Source organism: Magnolia sinica, chromosome 3, assembly GCF_029962835.1.
Source record: "Magnolia sinica isolate HGM2019 chromosome 3, MsV1, whole genome shotgun sequence".
NCBI classification, from domain to species: domain Eukaryota; kingdom Viridiplantae; phylum Streptophyta; class Magnoliopsida; order Magnoliales; family Magnoliaceae; genus Magnolia; species Magnolia sinica.
In genome coordinates, this window is record NC_080575.1 from 59,313,178 (window position 1) to 59,330,161 (window position 16,984).

The 16,984-nt window shown below is 37.3% G+C and overlaps 1 non-coding gene across 1 annotated transcript; it reads right to left on the reverse strand.

The window, feature by feature from the left end:
- Nucleotides 1-2,303: 2,303 nt before the first annotated feature.
- Nucleotides 2,304-2,411, reverse strand: LOC131241745 (small nucleolar RNA R71). The gene has a single exon (XR_009169305.1). It is a non-coding gene; the product is annotated as a small nucleolar RNA R71 (small nucleolar RNA).
- Nucleotides 2,412-16,984: the final 14,573 nt, after the last annotated feature.

Here is a 16,984-nt window from a genome sequence, read left to right on the forward strand (position 1 = left end):
TCCCATGCGCCATTTGGAGAGGAGCTTTGTCCTAAAGACTGCCTTTTGCACCATTATCCATGGAAACGTGTCCTAATACATGGTTTTTGTCCTGAAGTAAGCCTTGTGCACTCCACATTCTCTGTCTAGGCTTGTGCACTTCCATCTTCGGACAAATGACCTCTACACCTGTGGAATGTCTATAAATACCTCTCTCCTATCTCCATTTGGAGAGGGCAGTGAGAGAGAGAAGTAAGAAGGAGAAGTGAGAGAAGATAAAAATTGGAGAGCTTCAAGAAGCTCACAGAGGAGAGAGAAATGTGAACGTAGGGAAAGAGTTCTAGGAGAAAGAAAGTTCGTTCGTACGATTAGAAAGATGAACGAAAGGATGATCAAAACCTATCGCATGACCAAATCAAGGGTTTCAAGTCCGCACAATCCATCTGCCTTTGCAATAACATCAAAAGCGTCGAACTGCTGCCAAAATCGCCATCAGGTTGTCTTCTCTTTCATTCATTACGTTGATTGATTGTACTCTGTTTTCAAAATCAAGGGATATCCGAGGCTGTAAATGAACTCAGAATAAATAAATATCTTCTAATCATTGTTCGCTCATCGAATTCTTTGTTATCATTGAATAAATTTCCCCAAATCAGATGCATTCATTTCTTGTCGAAACAATCTGTAATATCTTGAAGTATTTTCTTTTTATGTTTGGAGCTTGTGAAAATGGGAAATCCTGTTGTTCTCCATCATCCCTTGGGCATGGCCAAGTGATGGAATCTCTTCTATTCTTCACAAATCTCCCATAATAGTTGTTGGATCGGTATATCTTGTTGTCTACCATTGTCTCTTGGGCATGGTCAGGTGATTGAATCACTTCTAATCTTCACAATGTTCATCCATTGAGAATTAGGTCAATGGAGATTCAGACCTGATCTTATTAAATATCTTCCAATTGGATAGGATAAGACTCTGATTCCAATTGAGTGCCTTGAATCGAATAAGGAAGCATCCTAATAGCTGCAAGTGGATCCCTAGAATCCCTAGTTCTCACTTTTAAATTACTCGAGTTTCTTAATAAACACTTCACAATTGCTCTCTCTACTTTCCTGATTTAGGTTAGATCTTCTCCTAGTTTTAATTCTAATTACTTTCAAAATAGACACACAAGATTAGTCCCTATGGATTCGACCTCAATCTCATCGAGATTATTACTACATCGCGACCCTACACTTGGGGTTGTGAACAAGTTTTTGGCACCGTTGCTGGAGATTAACGGCTATATTTTTCTGAGTTTAACTAGTTTTGAAATTAGGTTAAGATTAGGGTTTTTCTATTTTCTATTTTTAGGATTAGGATTTTTTAAATTATTTTATAAACTTTCTTTTTCTGTTTTTAGAAACTACTTTCTAATTCTAGGTTTAGAAACTTTCCTAATTTAATTTTAGAAACCAGTTTACTTTCCTAATTTATCTTTAAAAACTTTCTAATTCTAGGATTTCTTTTATTTTTAGAAATTAACTTACTTTCTAATTCTAGGTTTTGGAACTTTCTAATTTTAAAATTTCTATTTTTAGGAACTGACTTGTTTTGTTTTGTTTTGCAGGATCTTAATTTAGGAACTTCTAATTTGGTAACTTCTTTCTAATTCCCTCTCTCTTTCTATTTTTAGATTTCTATTCCCTTTTTCTTTCCTTTTTAGGTTTAGGTTAGAATATGAAATTGAGGGCTAAGAATGTTTCATGCCCAAGTGGGTTCGTGACAACACTCAACGTCTTTTGAGTGAAGGAGGATTGGTTGAGGGGTTATCTATTCATCACAGGATTGGACACCGCTCGAGATCCTCAGAGTTAATTGAAGTGATGGCTGCAAATCAACCGGGAAGACAACCTCAACCTAGGGTTGAGGAAGTCCAGGATGAGAATGAGGTGCATCAAGTACCCCCACCTCGTACTTTGTGAGATTATTTACAACCGGGGAGGGGGGGGGGGGGGAGGGGGGTGAGCACCCTCTCATGCATGGTTTTTCTAGAAAATATGGGACACATGGATATCAAGCCAAGGGTGATTTAACTCCTTCCAAAATTTCATGGACTTGAATCTGAAAGTCCATATTTGCACTTGAAAGAGTTTGATGAGATCATAACCACTTTATATTTTCCAAATGTGTCCGAGGACACAGTTAGACCGAAACTCTACCCATTTTCTTTGAAAGAGAAAGCTAAGACGTGGTTGCATTCGCTATGTCTCAGATCTATTGGCACATGGAATGACATGATGAGGGAGTTCATAAAGAATTTTTTTCCACATCATAAAATGAACACCCTTAGGAAGTCAATCATGAACTTCACTCAAAAGAAGGATGAAAACATTCTTTCAACGTTGGGAGCGGTTCAAGGATCTTGTCAATTCTTGCACACAACATGGTTTTGAAACGTGGTGCATTATACATTTTTTCTATGATGGACCGACATCTTTCATACGCCAATTGGTCAAGATAATGTGCAATGGGGAATTCATGAATAAAAATGTTGATGGTGTGTGAGACAACTTAGACAGACTTGCTGAAAAAGCACAATCATGGGACACCTATCCAAAATCAAGCACTACTTTTAGGCCCACTTAATCAAATGAGAGGGGTGGGTTATACTTTCTGAAAGAGGATGATGATATTAATGCTAAAGTGTCTAATCTCATAAGGAAATTTGAGGCCATGGAATTAAAAAAGGATAAGGTTAAGGAAACTGTTTGTGGTATTTGTGCTTGCAACATTCAAACAACTGGAAATTGTCTAACAATACCTGCCTTTCAAGAGGTGTTGAATGAGCAATCTAATGCCGTGAACAATTACCAAAGACCTTTCAATGGACCTACCTCCAATACATACAATCCTAACTAGAGAAATCATTTAAACTTCAATTGGAGGAATGGATAAACTGCTACCCCTCAAGGTTTCTTTAATCAATTTTTAAATTAAGTGAAACCTCAAGAAGAACCGGTTCAAAATTCCACACAAACTCAAGAGCTAACTCAAGCAATACGACAACTTACAAAATATATGCAAAAGATGGATTCATGTGTTACGGTTATAGAGAGGGGGATGCATCATGTTCAACCTCTCCCAATCCCAAACCGCAATACGAAATAAGTGATCCAAGCTCTTTAAATCAAATTGAGCAAGCTAGGTCTATCACCACTCTTAGGAGTGGGAAGATAATTGATAAATCCATTCTGGTAAGGGCTGAGAAGTCTAAAGACTCGAAAGAGGACAATGATGATAGACCTAGCACTGCTCCACAAGAATTAGAACCGAAACTTCAAGGCAAGTAGATTGCACCATTCCCCAATGGTTGGTTGCACCAAAATCTCTTTCTAACTCTCAGGACATTCTAGAGGTGTTGAAACAAGTAAAGGTCAATATTCCTCTACTTGATGCTATAAAACAAATACCTTCATATGCCAAATTTCTGAAAGACTTGTGTATAAACAAAAGACGGCAAAGTATCAAAAGAAAAATTTTCTAATAGAAAAAGTGAGTGTCATCCTAAAGCAAGACATGCCACAAAAGTACAAAGATCCCGGTAGCCTGACCATCGCTTGCGTATTGGGAACTATTGGATTGAGCACGTACTTCTTGACTTAGGATCGAGCATAAATCTGATCCCATACTAAGTCTACAAGCAACTGGGTCTAGGTGAATTAAAACCCACCCGGACCACATTACAACTTGCCAATCGCTCAGTTCGTGTACTGAGAGGGATAATTGAGGATGTGTTGGTCCAGGTTGATAGATTCTACTACCCAGTAGATTTTATCGTCTTAGATACTCAACCCGTCGTGGACATGAGCACTCAAATTCCTGTCATTTTTGGTCACCCATTCCTTGACACATCAAACACAATCATTAATTGCAAGAATGGAGTCACAAGTTTGTCTTTTGAAAATATGACATTGGAGTTAAATGTTTTTTTCAATACAGCCAAACAGGTAGATGATGATGATGATGCCCACGATGTTAACTTGATTGATTCTTTCGTGGAGGATAGAACTTTGATGACCTTATCCTCTGACCCTCTAAACACATGCTTGGCCCACTCCTATGATTTAGATGATGATATGATTAGGGAGACAAGTGTCATGCTTAATACCGTGCTGATACTTGAAGTTAACTGGTGGAGGCCATAATTTAAAGAATTGCCCTAAACTGATGTAGTGTCTCTACCGTTTAGCCTCAAGGCACCAAAGCTTGACCTAAAACCTTTACCCTCTAATTTTAAATATGTCTATTTAGGTCAGGATGAGACATACCCGGTGGTGATTTCATCCCACCTTAAGCAAGAACAAGAGAGTATGCTCATCTCTACTCTCATTGAGCATAAGGGAGCCCTTGGATAGTCGATTGCAGATCTTAAGGGAATTGAACCTTCGATTTGTACTCACCACATTTATCTAGAGGATAATGTGAAGACCTCTCGGCAATCACAACCTAGACTAAATCTAAACAAGTGGTTAAGGTCGAGGTTCCTAAACTATTGGACGTGGGTATCATATACCCTATATCTGATAGTCAATGGGTGAGTCCAACTCAGGTAGTTCCTAAGAAGTCTGGAATCACCATCATAGCTAATGTCAACAATGAACTCATGCTAACTAGAGTTACCACTGGTTAGAGAATGTGCATTGACTACAGAAAATTGAATACCGTCACAAAGAAGGACCACTTCCCTTTACCCTTCATTGATTAAATCTTGGAAAGGCTAGCTAGTCATTCCTATTATTGTTTCTTTAACAGGTATTCAGGCTATAACCAGATAAAGATAGTCCCTGAAGATCAAGAAAAGACCACATTCACATGTCCTTTTGACACCTTTGCTTACCAAAGGATGCCATTCGGACTGTGTAATGTCCCCACCACTTTTCAGTGATGCATGTTGAGTATTTTTTCTGACATGGTGGGGCAATATCTAGAGGTCTTCATGGACAACTTCTCTATCTTTGGTCCATCTTTCAGCGATTGCTTAGAAAATCTTGTGTACTGAAAAGATGTGAAGAAAAGAATTTGGTACTAAATTGGGAGGAGTCTCATTTCATGGTTTATAAGAGAATTGTCCTTGGACATATCATCTCGTCCAAAGGAATCGAAGTTGATAAGGCTAAAATTGATCTTATCTCTAACCTACCTTCACCCAAGAACATAAGAGATGTGCGATCCTTCCTAGGACATGACGATTTTTACATGAGATTCATAAAGGACTTTAGTCACCTCTCTCATCCTTTATGAAATCTACTTCAAAAGGATGCACTATGCGAGTGGACTGAGCAATGTCAGGAAGCTTTCACTAAGCTCAAGGGCATGTTAACCACTGCACCTATCATGTAGCCACCTAACTGGAACCTTCCTTTTGAACTTATGTATGATACATCTGACTATGCTATTAGGACAGTGTTAGGCCAGAGAAAAGAAAAGAAGCCCTATGTTATTCATTATGCAAGTAAGACGTTAAATTCAGCCCAAGTAAATTACTCTACTACGGAAAAAGAACTCTTGGTCTTATTATTCATTTTGGACAAATTTAGATCTTACTTGATCGGATCTGAGATCATTATCTACACTGATCATGCAACACTCAAGTATCTTTTTTCAAAGAATGATGCTAAGACCCACTTGATAATATGGATCCTCCTACTCTAAGAATTTGATTTGGAAATAGAAGATAAAAAGGGAGTAGAAAAGTATCTTCTTTCAAAGAATGATGCTAAGCCCTACTTGATAAGATGGATCCTCCTACTCCAAGAATTTGATTTGAAAATAAAAGATAAAAAGGGAGTAAAAAATGTAGTGGCTGACCACCTTTCGAGACTTGACCTACCTGATTCCCTTAAGACGGCACCCATAAACAACATGTTCCATGACGAGTAATTATTTAAAGTCTCCCACTCACCTTAGTTCGTTGATATTGCTAATTATCTTGCCACAGGTTTCACGCCGATATATTAGACTACACAAGATAAGAAGAAATTTTTCACTGAGGTGCACAAATTCTTCTAAGATGATCCTTATTTATTTAAATATTGCACAGATCAGATTTTAAGGAGATGTGTGCCAGACAATGAACACTAGAGTGTCATCTCCTTTTGTCATTCTTAGGCCTATGGCAGTCACTTTTCTATTAAAAAGACCACGACCAAAATTCTGTGGTTTGACTTTTATTGGCCCACTGTTCAAGGACACTCATGAGTTTTGCAAAGCTTGTGAGTGTTGTCAAAATTTGGGAGCATTGACCCTTAGAAATATGATGCCTTTAAACCCCATTCTGATCATTGAAGCATTTGATTACTAGGGCATCAATTTCATGGGACCATTCCCCCAATTTATACATTTTATTAGCCGTACACTATGTCACTGAATGGGTCAAAGTGATCCCGTGTCAGAATAATGATCATCAGACGGTCATTAAATTCTTAAAAGAAAATATCCTTTCTTGGTTCGAAACACCTCGAGCCATCATTAGCGATGGAGGTTCACATTTGTGCAATAGGCCATTTGCAAACTTAGCAAAGAAATATGGCATCTGTCACAAGGTGAGCACTCCATACCACCCACAGACAAGTGGGCAAGCTGAGATTTCCAATAGGGAGATCAAACACATCCTGGAAAAGACGGTTAACCCTGATCGTAAGGATTGGTCAATTCGCTTGACCGATGCTTTATGGGCTTACCGTACAGCCTTTAAAACTCCCGTTGGAATGTCTCCCTCTAGATTCGTCTAGGGGAAAGCTTGCCACTTACCTATGGAACTGGAACATAGAGCTTACTGGGCTAGAAAGAATTTGAACTTTGACTTGGACAACGCTGGCTTGCTATGCAAGCTACATATGAATGAACTAGAGGAGATCCAGAATGACACAAGGATAGGATGAAGGTGTTCAATAATAAGAACATCTTTTGAAAATCTTTCTTGCCTGGCCAGAAAGTCCTTTTGTACAATTCTCGATTACGTCTTTTTCTGAAAAAGCTCCAATCTCATTGGACCGACCCTTTCACTATTACTAATGTGTATCCTTATGGGGCTGTAGAGATAAAGAATCCAGATAATGGCAATGAATTCAAAGTAAATGGACATTAATTAAAGTCATTTGTTGAGAAATTCGATTCAGAGGACATGTCCATATGTTTGAGTGATCCTATTTACCAAGATTAATCTCCTAGTCTGATGGAGGTATAGATAGATTTATCACTTTCTTAGGATTAAGGTAGTTTTCTTCCACTATTTTAGGATAGTTTGCTTATACTTTGTTGATTTTTTCTTTGTGCTAACCCATTTTATGCTGAGATCCATAGAAAAACTTCAAATTTCTTTCCTCCAAGTATTATCTTTCCATCACCATTCCCTTTCTTTTCGTTGCTACATTTGCATTACATGATTATATAGATTTTTGTGGTGGGTGTGGGGATTAGGTAAACCTAATCAGTGTTTTTCTTAGTTTTGAGAAAAAAATTTGAAAATTTTTCAATATTTTGAGTTGAACTCTATTTGAAGGTAATAAATTATGTAATTAAGAATGCTTTGAGTATGATGAGAAGTGTGATTGGATTTTATATTGTTAGAGCTTGATCATCTAAGTAAAATATCACTCACAGTTCTTACATTCGAATTGATTAAGAAAAAGCTTGAATATCATGTTAATCTAAACAACAAGACACATTCAATTTTCTTTCTTAGAGTGTGCTTGAGTTTCTAATAGTTAGTATGTGGATCATTGTTGGATATTGAGAATTTAGTCTAGAGAATTTTGTCCACCTTAAGAGATGAAAAACCAGTTAAAAAATAGGAGATCGACAAAGAGGTCATAAAGAATAGAGAATGACAACATCTTTGAGGGGAATGAAAAATGTCTTTGAAAGGATGTAATGTCTGAAAAAGAGGAATAAATAATGGTGACCGTTGATAAGAAAAAACTAAAAAATTGGAAAAAGAATAGAAAAGGGGATAGGTTTAGAATTGGTACTTGAGTTTTCAACTAATATGATGAACATGGCTAACGTTATGAAAAAAAAGCAGTCTTCTGAGAAGTAAATTGATTTTCACTAGGCACATAGGAAAACTTGATAATTGAACTTTCATTCTGATTTAAGTGATAAGAACTTACTTGATTGATTGCATAGTTGATTCGACTTTAAGTTTTCAAGATCTCACTATCTCACTTAATTTTACTCATTCATGCTTGATTGCACAAAAGATTGTTTTCTACAAAAGGATTTTAAACTTGAGAATGAAGATTATTTATAGCATATTTTGCTCGAGACTAGCAAAATGCTGGTTGGGAGTTGTATTGAAGGTCAAATATTGCATATTATCCCCCATTTATCTCTTGGTTTTACATGCATAATATGGTTTAATGGTATATTTTACATGTGTTTGTGTTGCAAGTTGAATTTAAGAGCTTGGATTGAAAAGAATGCTAAAAGCTTGGATTTAATGCTCAAGAATTATCAAGCAAAGAATGATCTTTGGAGACCAAGATGAAAGATTTCAAGACCCCAAGATTCAAGAAAATCAAGTGAAAAAGGAAGGATGTGCATAAACTAGTGTAGAAATTGGTGTAACAATTCGCAGGATTTGAGCTTAGATGTCATCAAGGGCCTTAGATGACATCGAAGGCTAGTCTTCGATGACATTGAAGGCTGGTCAATGACATCGAAGAATTATAGAAAAATTGAGTTGGTTGCTGGACATATTGGGTGCTCTTTTCGATCTATCGAAGATATGTTCGATGACATCGAAGGAAGGGGTTCGATGACATCGAAGTCTTCTCGATGACATCGAATTTATTAAAGAATTTGAAGCAACTCGCTAGACTGTTTTGGGTACATTTTCGATGACATCAAAGGCTGTTCGATGACATCAAAGTCAGTCCTCGATGACATTGAAGGCAATTTGATGACATCGAACCAGTTATGTGGAATGCGTAAATTTGATCCAGTTTTGCAATTTTGCAAAACGTTTCCTATATAAATAGGGGTTCATAGGCACTTTTTGAGATATCTAAGGTTTGGAGGAGCAGAGAAAAAGGGTGGAGCCACTTCTGAAGAGTTTTTCTTCTCTTCTCCTTAGTTTTTAATGTTTTCTTCTAAGGTTTTTAATTCAATCATGTCTATGGTTGGTTAGATCCCTTAGCTAGGGCTAAGGGGTGAAGCTTGTAGCATGTTTGGGATGTTTTTCTTATTTGATTCTTGTTATTGTTAAACTCCTTTAATTCTAGTTTGATATTTAAGGAATAATTTTAGTGTATAATGGTTTGTTGTGACTGAAATTACAATAGATTTGCAATAGCTTAAAGTATTTTCTTTTTCTGTTTGAAGTTTGCGTAAATAGGAAATCATGTTGCTCTCCATCATCCCTTGGGATGGCCGAGTGATGGAATCTCTTCTATTCTTCACAAATCTCCCATGATAGTTGTCGGATCGGTATATTCTATTGTCTACCATTGTCTCTTAGGCATGGTCAGGTGATTGAATCACTTCTAATCTTCATAACATTCATCCATTGAGAATTTGGTCAATGGAGATTCAGACCTGATCTTATTGAACATCTTCGAATTGGATATGATAGAACTCTGATTCTAATTGAGTGCCTTGAAATGAATGAGGAAGCATCCTAATAGCTGCAACTAGATCCCTAGAATCCCTAGTTCCCACTTTTAAATTACTTGAGTTTCTTAGTAAATACTTCACAATTACTCTCTCTACTTTCCTTATTTAGGTTAGATCTTCTCTTAGTTTTGATTCTAATTACTTTCAGAATAGACACACAAGATTAGTCCCTGTGGATTCGACCTCGGTCTCACCGAGATTATTACTACATCGCGACCCTACACTGGGGTTGTGAACAATAAACTACCCCCTCATTGATGGACTGGTGGCCTTAAATTTGGTACCCTAAGGTAGCCATGTGAACCCTGCAAACTCTAGAGAGTTACTGCAGCTAACCCTGCACATAGAATCCACCAAGTTCACTGCCCCAGTAGCTTCATTGGGCCCCTCTGATGGATCACGGTTTGTGAACTCCCCGGCTACAATAAGCCCAGCGAACTCATAAGATTACAGTGACCATTCACATAAGACCCAACTTCAACTACTTATGAGTCTAAAAAATTATGCTTGCTCCACTACTCAAAGAGCTTAAACTACGTGCGAAAGTGTTCAGTCAAGTCAAGTCCAGTCAAGTCAAATCAAGTCAAAAGTGTTCAGTCAAGTTAAGTCCAATCATGTTCAGTCAAAAGTATACTAGCACCACTACTCAAGAACTTAAACTATATGTAGCATCACAATGCTGCAAATGCATATGTTTGCCTATTTTTAAGATATGCTCAAATATGCAATTGCTTGATATGATAAAATAAATCATGAAAATCTCAAATACTGATTAAACAACATACAGAAATGCATTTCTTTTTAAGCAGTTCAAATTACAGCAATAGAAAGTTTGTTCAAAATACTTGCTATTCAAAAGTTAATTTTTTGAGATCAACTATACAAATTATGAGTTTTTAATTATAATCTGCTTATCCTTCTGAAGTGAACGACAATGTCTTCTAGCTCTTACTTTCCTAATGATGAAGGAAGGTTATCTCATAAAATTCGCAAGGGTGGAGGAAGATGAAATCGCAAAGAATTACCATTTCCTTGTGAAAAATCTGAAAATTCAGATGCATTCTTCGAATTCTTTAAAGGGGCACCAAATGCTATCCATCCTTCAAGGGCATCAGCAGATTTCATTTCATAAATATTATCTTCCAAAGTAACTTTTATGCAAAGTTGGCCTAAAGAGAAGGCATGATTTATTTCTTCAAAGTAACCAATGCCTTAGTCTTTCTGATAATCTCTTCGCGCAATGGAGGGATCCATATGGCATGATCTATTGGATAATAATTGTGCACTAAACAATACTAATGAGCCCACTAACGCATCCAGCAATAAGAAGCATGAACAAGATAGTTATACCGGGAATTATAAAGCGTGATCCAGTATGAACGTTTAAAAGCCGCTTCCATATTAAGGCCCAGTTATATGGTCCAACACCATAACTCCTCATTGATCTCATAACGATATCACAAGTCTCCGACACAGTTTGATCAAATCCAAATTGATGAGCAAATATGTTTAGATAATATGGTTCACGCCAAAATGTGCTACTTTCCCTCAATGGAAGAGTATTGGATCTGATAGAGAAGGAATGAGTGCTCACCAAACAAAATAGAATCATCGTTGATAACTTCTATATCTTCTGGACGACTAGTGAACGAAAATTGAAAGAAATCAATAAAGTCACTATTCTCTATTTTTCTAGTGACCCAACCATTCGATTTGTCAATCATCTTTCTCAGCTGATAATGTTGAAGTGAGAGCCAATGAGGATTAGAATAAGCTCTTTCAGAATCAGCAAAGGTCTAAGGGAAACACACTCCTAACCAACCTATGAAGAAATGCTAAGGAGTACAAACTGGGAAATATTCAATAGCTGAGAACTGGAGGACTAATGAGTACTTCTAACCTTCCGCCATTACACCTGCGACTATGAAGAGAGATGGTCTGATAATATCTATCTGTTTCGAGTCAAGAAATATCACCAAGCACAACCAGTAAGCTAGGAAAGTGGCTAATTCACAAGAAGAGTTGTATTCAGTGGTACTCTCAATACTCTCGCGAACAATCTTGAGGTCTTGATGATTATGGTTTGAAAAGCTGTCAAAATGAGATGATATGGTTATTAAAACAAAGATGAGGACTCAAAAAAAAGGAAGAAAGAAAGAAATATACCGTAGTTTTTAGGAGAAATGAGCCAGTCATTCAAGGGAATTAATTTCATTGGGCTGTGGGAAATTAGCCATTTCTCTGAAGAGTTTGAGAGAGGTCTTTGAAATCTCAGACTTATTGTCTCCTGTAGAAGTAAGAGCAAACTCTTCATTTGAAGGAACGTATACATTGAAGATGTTGCCCATGATAGGGAGAGCTGATATGCAAAGAAGATCCCATAAGGTAATGTTGATTTCACCTAAAGAAAGATGAAATGAATTGGTGATTGGAGACCAATAGTTGAGGAAATCTTTGAAGATAGTTGCATCTCTATAAAAATGTTCTGACGTGGCTATGATTGTGTCAAAGAGGTTAATCTGCTCTAGAACGACAGTATGTTTTCGAGCAATGGCTCTAGCCCAAGCACTATAAAAATTATGAGGAGATAAAAGACCCATTGCCAAGAATCTTTCCATATTCCAAGATGATTTTTCAGTGAAAAAGTGTTGTTGAGCTGTTTTGAAATAATGAGCAGGAAAGGGTTGCTGAGGGTCATAACATAGGTGTAAGAATCGCATTCTATGAATTCTACTGACGCTTTGGTGGGATCCATTCTTTTCCAGATATCCTTCTAAAATTCCTAGTTTCTTCATAATCCAATCATCCATAGAAACAAGACTATTTTGAGTCATCTGATTAAATGGTTTGCTCCGTAAAATCGACCAAAGATGCCACAAATTGATAGGGATAATAGTTGTTTTGTTCTCCGAAGGGTTAGGTGTTGAGGGTCAAATATTGCATATTATCCCCCATTTATATCTTGGTTTTATGAACATGATACTGCTTAATGTCCTATTTTACTCATGTTTGTGTTGCAAGGTGAATTTACGAGCTTGGATTGGAAAAGGTGCTAAAAGCATGGATTTGACATGCAAAGATCACCAAGGCAAAGAATGGATCTTAGGAGACAAAGATTGAAGATTTCAAGGTCCCAAGATTCAAGAAAACTAAGTGGAGAAGGAAAGAAGTTAAAAGAACAAGTGCAGAATTCACATTGACTGCGTCGTCAAGCACCATTTGATGACATCGAAGCTACCATTCGATGACATCGAACACGGGTCGATGACATCAAATTTATGAACGAAAATCAAGTTGGTTGTTGAAAAAATTAAAGACATTTTTCAATGACTCGAGGACTTGTTCGATGACTCGGCCAATTCGATGACATCGAATTTTTTGTGGATTTTCAGCAAAACTCGCTAGACTTTTGGATGCATTATCGATTTCTTGAAAAACGCTTGATGACATCGAAAACACCCTCGATGACATAAAAGTTTACACAGTCTGGATGAAGTTACAATAGTGTAAAAAAGCACATATAAAAGGCACCTTTGATGACATCGAATGATTTGCACAGAGTTACGCAGAGTTACGCGAAGTGCGTAAATTTGAGGGAGTTTTTGGATTTTTCCAAGTTAGTACAAAAGGATGTGTTGCATAACTATAAATAGGAGTCACTGTAGCATCCCCGGGCATTTATCTAGGGTTTGGAGGAGTGAAGCAAAAGGGTGGAGAGCCATCGCCAAGCGTTTTTCTTCTTTCTTAGTTTTTCATGATTTCTTCTAGGGTTTTATATCCAATCATGACTATGGTTGGCTAAACCTCTTAGCCAAGGTAAAAAGGTGAAGCTTGTAGCATGATGGGATGTTTCTATTGCTTTGATTCATGTTTATGTTAAACTCTCTTTGATTCTAGTTTGATATTTAAGGAATACTTTCAATTTTTAATGGTTTGTTGTGACTCAAATTACAATAGATCTGTAATAGCTTTGAGTATTTTCTTTTCATGCGTTAAGATTGTGAAATTAGGAAATCCTGTTGTTCACCATCGTCCCTTGGGCATGGTTGGATGATGAAATCTCTTCTAATCTTCACAATTCTCCTATGTTTGAATGTGGAATTGGTATATCCTGTTGTTTGCCATTGTCTCTTGGCCATGGTTAGGTGATGGAATCATTTCCAGTTCTCACAACTCTCATCTATTGAGAATTAGTTCAATGGAAGTTCAGATTTGATCTTAATTGTTATATCTTCTAACTGGACAAGACAAGACTCTGATTCCAGTTATGTCCTTGAATCAAGCATAGATCACCTTGATTGCTACAAGTGGATTCTTGGAAACCCTAGTTCCCATCTTTGAATTCTTAAGTTTCTAATTAAATCCCTCACAATTATTCACTTTAATTTCATATTTAAATTCACTTCTTCTTCTAGTTGTACTTCTAGTTACTTTCAGAATACACACAAGATTAGTCCCTGTGGATTTGACCTCAGTCTTACCGAGATTATTACTACATCGTGACCCTACACTTGGGGTTGTGAACAAGTTTTTGGCGCCGTTGCCTGGGAATAACAATTTTATTTTTCTGAGATTAACTAGTTTTAGAATTAGTTTAACATTAGGTTTTTCTACTTTCTATTTTAGGTTAGGGTTTTTCTAAATTATTTTAGAAACTAACTTATCTTTCTATTTCTAGGTTAAAAACTTTTCTAATTTGTTTTTAGAAACTAATTTACTTTCTAATTCTAGGATAGAAACTTTCCTAATTTGTTTTTAGAAACTAACTTTTTAATGTTTTTAGAAACTAACTTACTTTCTATTTTTAGAAACTTTCCTAATTTGTTTTTAAAAACTAGGTTGCTTTCTTAGTTTTTTCTTTTTAGAAACTAATTCACTTTCCTTTTTCTTTTACAAGATCCCAATATAGAAACTTCTAATTTGGGAATTTCTTTCTAATTCTCTCTCTTTCTATTTCTAGATTTCTATTTCTCTCTTTCTTTTTAGGTTTAGGTTAGAATATGAAATTGAGGTCTGAGAGTGTTTCATGCCCAAGTGGGTCCATGATAACACTCAACGTCTCTTGAGTGAAGGAGGATTGGTTGAAGGGTTATTTAATCCATCATAGGATTAGACACCACTTGAGATCCATGGAGGTAATTAAAGTTATGGCTTCTAATCAACTGGCCAATCAACCTCCAAATCCACCTCAACCTAGGGTTGAGGAAATCTAGGATGAGAATGAGGTGCATCAAGCACCCCACCTCGTACTTTACGAGACTATTTACAACCGGCGAGGGTGAGCACACCTTCATGCATGGTTTTTCTAGAAAATGCAAGACATGAATATTAAGCCAGGGGTGATCCAACTCCTTTCAAAGTTCCTTAGGCTTGAATATGAAATCCATATTTACACTTGAAAGAGTTTGATGAGATTGTAGCCACTTTATACTTTCATAATGTGTCTGAGGACACAATCTGGCTGAAACTCTTTCCTTTCCCCTTGAAAGAGAATGCTAAGATGTGGTTACATTCATTACATCCATGATTTATTGGCAGATGGAATGACATGACAAGGGAGTTTATAAAGAAATTCTTTCCATCTCATAAAACGAACACTATCAGAAAGTCAATCATGAACTTTACCTAAAGGGAAGATGAAACATTCTTCCAATGTTGGGAGTGGTTTAAGGATCTTGTCAGTTCATGACCACAACATGATTTTGAAACATGGCGCATAACTAATTTTTTCCATGAAGGACTAACATCTTCCATGCGCCAATTTGTCAAGACAATGTGCAATGGGGAATTCCTGAACAAACATGTCGATGAAGTGTGGGATTACTTTGATATACTTGTTGAAACCGCACAATCTGGGACATCTCTCCACGAGCGAGCATCACATCTAAGCCTACTCAATCAAAGGAGAGAGGTGAAATATATCTTTTGAAAGAGGAAGATGATATCAAAGCTAAAGTGGCCAGTCTCATAAGGAAACTCGAGGCTATAGGACATAGGAAGGATAAGGATAAGGAAGTTGTCTACGGTATTTGTGCTTACAGCATTCATACAACTGAAAATTTCCCCATAATACTTGCGTTTCAAGAAATATTGAATGAGTAATCAAATGCTGTAAAAAACTACTAAAGGCAGTTCAAAGGACTCACTTCGAACACATATAACTCCAGTTGGAGAAATCATCCAAATTTCAGTTAGAGGAATGGATAATCTGTTACACCTCAAGGAATCCGTAATCAATTCTTAAACCAAGGGAAACCTCAAGAGGAATTGGTTCAAAATCCTCAAGAGCTCATCTAGCAAAGTACTCTTTAAGCCTTAGAAGAACTCACAAAGGCTATATAAAAGATAGACTCATGCATTACGGTTATGAAGAAAGGGATGCTTCCAGCCCAATCTATCCCCAATCCTAAACCGTAATATGGAGTTAATGAACCAAGCTCTTCAAATTCAATGGAGCAAACTAAGTCTATCACCACTCTTAGGAGTGGGAAGATAAAAATTAACAAATCTATTCCGGTAAGGGTTGAGAAGCCTAAGGACCTGGATGTAAATGAGACTGATATACCTAGCGATGCTCCACATGAGGTAGAACCGGAACTTCAAAGAAAACCAGTTGCTCCATTCCCACAACGGTTGATAGCACCAAAGCCTCTCTCTAACTCTTAGGTCATCCTAGAAGTGCTTAAGCAAGTGAAGGTCAACATTCCTCTACTAGATGTCGTTAAATAAATACCTTCATATGCCAAATTTCTGAAAGACCTGTGTATGACCAAAAAATGGCAAAATATTCAAGAGAAAATCTTCTTGAGATAAAAAGTGAGTGCTATCCTAAAGCAAGATGTGCCACAAAAGTACAAAGATCCCTGTAATGGCCCAGTCCCAACAGTATAATATTGTCTGCTTTGGCCACGGATTTCACGGTTTTGTTCTCGGGTTTGCTCCTAAAACGCGTTATACTATTAAAGGCTAGATCCCACATATAACCACCATTACTTCAGACAACTCTTCCAATGTGGGACAAGGTTCCACCTCTCACTGGGTACACAGTAGTTTGCCAGCCACTAGTAGATTGCCCAGACACCAGGCCCCGCCCACATCAGCGCCTGCTTACATGTGACCACAGTGACGGGGCGCCACAATATCCCCCACCGAGGGCAGAGCCGTTCTCAGCTCTGATACCATTTATAACGGCCCAGCCTGAAGAGTATAATAATGTCTGCTTTACCCACGGGGCTCACGGTTTTATTCTCGGGGTTGCCCCCAAAACGCGTTATACTGTTGAAGGCTAGATCCCACATATAACCACCATTACTTCGGACAGCTCTTCTGATGTGGGACAAGGTTCCAC